This window comes from Tupaia chinensis, unplaced genomic scaffold, assembly GCF_000334495.1.
Source record: "Tupaia chinensis unplaced genomic scaffold, TupChi_1.0 Scaffold000165_2, whole genome shotgun sequence".
Classification (NCBI taxonomy): domain Eukaryota; kingdom Metazoa; phylum Chordata; class Mammalia; order Scandentia; family Tupaiidae; genus Tupaia; species Tupaia belangeri.
The window spans coordinates 3,969,447-3,975,014 of record NW_006159640.1 but is presented as its reverse complement, the minus strand read 5'-3'; positions in this window follow the sequence as shown (position 1 = coordinate 3,975,014).

The following is a 5,568-nucleotide window of genomic DNA, read 5'->3' as shown; positions in this document are numbered from 1 at the left end:
CCTCTGGGGGGTGGTTTCTCGCTTTCTGTCTCTCTGTCTCTCTCTGTCTGTCTGGCGAGCGCACGCACCCTATAGTAAAAATCTCTCCCCCCCCAAAAAAAAAGAATTATTTATTATATTTAATTTTTTTTTTTCATTTAACCAGAGAGAGACAGAAAGGAAAAGTGAGCTGCCAGGTCTGGAACTTGAACAACAGTCAGCCATGTGGGAGTCCAGCACCTCAACCACTACACCACCTGCCAGCCCTGACTTGTTACTTTTATAAAGTACTCCAAGCAATTTTTTTGGGGGGGGGGGGGGGAGGAGGGGTTTTGGCTATAATCTTTTTTGGGGGGGGTGGGGAGGAGAGGTTTTCGCTATAGGATGCGTGCACTCGCCAGACAGACAGAGAGACATAGAGACAGAAAGCGAGAAATCACCCCCCAGGGGGGATGGTCACATCACAATCCCTTCTCCTCTATTCTCCTCTCGAGATCTTGGGCACGCACACGCACCCGGCGTGAGTTTTAAGCCACCAGGTCCAGACGCTTTTTCAAAGCGCAATAATTCTATTACAGTCAAATTCCTTATAAAGTTTGTTTTGGAAATGCAGATTTGTTTCAAGGTGGTTGATATATTTATTGGGCAGTCATTAGAACAGAATGCAAAATTTGCCTTTACTTATGTGTGCTGTGCAATTTCAACTGTGGGAAACAGGCAAATGCAGAAAACTGTGCCCAGATAAACCAGGTAGATAATATAATGAATGCATGTATACACTGCAAACATCTATCAGCTACATCAGTTTGCCATGTGGGTTCTGAGCCATACTCATCTACATCTGGTGCTACAATTCTCCATCAGATTTGAGATAACCCTCCTACCACTTCACGATAACTCACGAACTACATCCCTTCAACACCCCCTTCCACAAGCAAACTTAGAATCTTTTTCAAGGAAAACTGGCATGTTCATTGTAAAATTTGTATATTTCTTATCATTTAACATGTGAAAAATTGTGACACTATTTTCCTTAAGTTCTTATCTATTTTTTAAGAAGTTTTTGCTTTAGGGAATGTGAGCTCACTGGAGAGAGACAGAGACAGTGAGAGGGAAAGTGAGAAATCACCTCCTGGGGGGGATGGCTATGCCACAACCCCTTCTCCATTCTTCTCCTGGGATCTTGGGTAGACACTCATATGCACCTGGCATGAGTTTGAAGCCTAGCGTGAGTTTGAAGCCACCAGGTTTGGGACTTGAACCACAGTTGGCCATGTGGGAGTCTGGTGATGTAATCATTACATCATCTGCTGGCCTCAAGTCATCTTTTTGTATGTGTCACTGACAAAAATTTGTAATGTCGTGCCTCTAATCCCAATTTACTCATAAGCCCTGTGGTTGATTGTTTGTTTGTTTTTGTTTTTGTTTTTGTTTTTTGTAAGAATTATTTGTTTGGGGCCAGCAGGTGGTGTGTGGTGGTTAGGGTGTTGTATTCATACATGGCCAACTGCAGTTCGAGTCCTAGACCCCAGAGTTTGAAAATCACAGCAGATAAATAAATAATACATTTTTAAAAGAATTATTTGTTCAGTTATTATTATTATTATTATTATTATTGTTATTTTTGAGGGATATTATTGCTTTGGGGTGCATGCACTCACTGGAGAGACAGACAGACAAAAAGTGAGAAATAACCTCCTGGGGGATGACTACTTTGCAATCCTTTCTCCTCTATTCTCCTCTCAGGATTTTGGGCACACATACACGTGCCTGGCTTGAGTTTTTAAGCCGCCAGTTCTGGGATTCGAACCACGGTCGACTTCGTGGAGTCCAGCAATGTAACCATTATGTCATCTGCTGATCCTCAAAACTAATATTCTTATATTTAGTCATTCTATCCAGAAACAAAAGATGTCTGTCCATTAAAGTCATTTTATATTTTTCAGTTAAGTATTATAGTTTTTATTAGGTCATACATATCTCTCATTGGGTTTATTCTGAAGTATTAGATAGATAGAGATATCTTACTATTATGTACCTGGATCTCTTTCATTGGATCTTCTAACTGGTTATTTATAGTGTAGAAGACTGCCACTGATTTTTGTATATTTCCCTTGCCTGGAGAACACGTAAGTATACAATCACATCATCTGCAAGTATTTTTGTCTCTTCAAATATTCCTTATTTCTGTTTCAAATCTTACTGCACTGGCCAGAACATCCAAGACAATATTAAATAATAATGGCTATAACAGGCGTCCTTATTTTATTTTCAATTTAAAAAGGAGTAAGAGTGGTGACTGTTGGTTTGGGAGTCTTGTTAAAATATTAAGAAAATGTTTCATTTTTAATTTTTAAAATTATTTTATTAGCAATGGATGTTTACAACACTGTTCCACATAGATGTTTTATTTCATTGTCAATTTTCTCCCTTTTGTTTGGCATTACGTTAGCCACAACTGAACATTTCAAACCTCCAGGCTTTTTGCCCATGCTGTTTCTTTTATCTGAAATGCAACTTCCCTTCCTAGTCTAAAAACGCTCGCTCATGTTTCGAGACTGTATTAAACAGGACTTTTTTTATTGCAAGTAACAGAAATCAAATTCAAACTACTATAAGAAAAATAAAAAGACAATACGGGCTCATATAACTGGAAAGTGCAAGATGAAACATGTTACAATGTTCAAGGCCAGAGTCTGATGTGAAGGTAAAAATGCAATGCTCAGTCAGGTAATCCCACATGAAAGTCGCCGGTTCAAGTCTGAAGTTCTTCCTTAAATACTCTGGGCACATGCTTGTCCATGATGACCCAGGGCTGGCTGAAGACTGGGAGCAGATCAATGCATCAAGATCCTGTTTGGGGGAACCAGCAGTTAGCGTAATGGCTATGTCACTGGACTCTCACGTAGTTGACCGCGGTTCACCTCCCGGACCCCGTGGCTTAAAACTCACACCGGCCGCGTGTGCGTGCGTGCCCAAGATCCCGAGAGGAGAATGGAGGAGAAGGGATTGTGGCGTGACCATCCCCCCTGGGGGGTGATTTCTCGCTTTCTCTCTCTATGTCTCTCTCTGTCTGTCTGGCGAGCGCACGCGCCCTATAGCGAAAAATCTCTCCAAAAAAAAAAAAAAAAAGATCCTGTTTGGGGTGCTGTTTCTCTCTTTCTTGCTCATAGAAGAAATACATAAATAAACTTTAAGAAAAATAAAAGAAACAGCGTTCAAACAATGTCTTTGGGGCTCTCTCTTGGCCTTGCTCGTCTCTGCTTATCATACCTATCAAGCTTGTCATCTGTTGTCCATATATATATTCTCATATGATGACTCTGGATGACCCTGGTGAGACCTGTGCTCCCACAGGGTTATGGGGTACCAATGCCCACCTCCGTACTCAGGAGTGGAGTGTAATTCTTATGCACAGTCCCAATAGAACTGTATGTCACAGAGAATGACAGATCTCCACAGTTGACAGCAGACCAATGTCCACTGTTAAGGAGTAAACCTCTGTTCTCTCTCTGCCTCCCACTACTGCTCTCTACAGAAAAAAAATAATGAACATGACTAATATCTATGAGAGAAGATACTGTTTATATATGGCTCAACTCTTCCTGGTTCCATCTTTTTATTTTTTTAGAAGTTTTTGCCATACAGCATATGTGCTCACCAGAAAGAGAGACAGAGACAGTGAAAGGGAAAGTGAGAAATCACTCCCCAGGGAGGATGGCCATGCCACAGTGTTTTCTCCTCCATTCTCCTCCTGGGATCTTGGGCGCATATACACACGTGCGTGGTGTGAATTTCAAGCCAACGGCCCAGATTCAAACCGCTGTGGACCATGTGAGAGTCCAATGATATAACCATGATGCCATGGGCTGGCCCTTCTGGTTCCCACTTTTAAAGGCAGCCTGTCTTCAGAGAGGGTATATTTTGTGGAGTGGCCTAGATTGCTAGGCTAGGTAAGTCTCTGATTCAGACCTTTGAAAGGCCCACTTGGCTGCAGATCTGAACCCATGTCCACTGAACAGTTTCATCAGTAAGGATGCTGATGTTTTCATCTTTGCTTACTTGTTTCCTGTGCCTTATTTCTCAATTGGTTCAAAACTACAGGGTCATCAGAAAGGTCATGGCACATTTTTGCACAGAAAAATATGTCTTGACTTTTCCGACAACCCAATATGAAGTGGAAAAAGAGGATACTATTTATTGACTACTTAAAACCTTGGGACCAGCAGTTAGCGTAATGGCTATGTTGCTGGACTCCCACGTTGTCAGCTACGGTTCGCGTCCTGGACCCGGTGGCTTAAAACTCACGCCAGGCGCGTGTGCGTGCGTGGCCAAGATCACGAGAGGAGAATGGAGGAGAAGGGATTGTGGCGTGACCATCCCCCCTGGAGGGTGATTTCTCGCTTTCTGTCTCTCTATCTCTCTCTGTCTGTCTGGCGAGCGCACGTGCCCTATAGCAAAAACTTCTCAAAAAAAAAAAAAAAAGAAAAGAAAACAAACAAACAGAAAAAAACCTTAATATTCATAGACTCCCGAAATAGACAAGAAGCCATGTTGGCCTGCCGTGTTTAGGGAAGCTATGCTCTAAACTTCATCGTCTAGACTCCCAAAATATTCAGACAAGTGGAGGAGAGATTTTGTCACAGAATGGCCAGAAACCACCGCAGAAGCACAAGAAAACATGAGAAACCAAGAAAATATTTCTCCCCTAAGGGAAAAGAACAATCCTCCATCATCCAAAGACGGTACCGTGGAACTCATGGAAATGTCCAATAGAGAATTCAGAATATTCATAGTGACAAAACTAAATGAGATACAAGAGCTGAGAGACAATGAACTCCAAAAGATGCAGGAGGAAAGAGACGAGTTCAGGAGATGAGGAGGTTCTTGCAGGATCTGAAAGAGGAAATATACACCATAAAAAATCAAATGGAGCTAAAAGAGATGGAGGCTGCCATTCAGGAAATCAAAACCCCCCTCAAAAGTATTAAAAGCAGGTTAGTCCATGCAGAAGATCGAATCTCGGATGTTGAAGGCAAAACCTCTAATTTAGAAAAACAACAACAACAAAAACTGAGAAAATAACCCTCCCAAATGAGAATACTGTACGAGAAATACTAGACACCATTAAGTGCCTAAATATCTGGATAATGAGTATCCCAGAAGGTGAAGAAACTAATATGGGCATTGATGATCTTTCTAAATCTAGAGAGGCACTCAAATATCCAGACCTAAGAAATACAAAGGAACTCTAATAGAATCAACCCAAGAAGATCTTCTCCAAGGCATATCATAGGCAGACTGGCCAAATCCACAAACAAAGATACTAAAATTGGTAAGAGAGAAACATCTGGTTACTTATAAAGGTTATCCAATCAGGCTAACATCAGACCTCTCATTGGAAACAATGAGGACAAGGAAAGAATGGGAAAATATATTCAAAGTATTAAGTGAAAAACAGTTTCAACCAAAATGGCAAGATTATCTTTCATATGGAAAGAAAGAATAAAAAATATTCTCAGGTAAACAAGACCTGAAAGAATTTGCCAATAGCAAACCCACTCGTTAAGAAGTTCTGAAAGGAGTTTT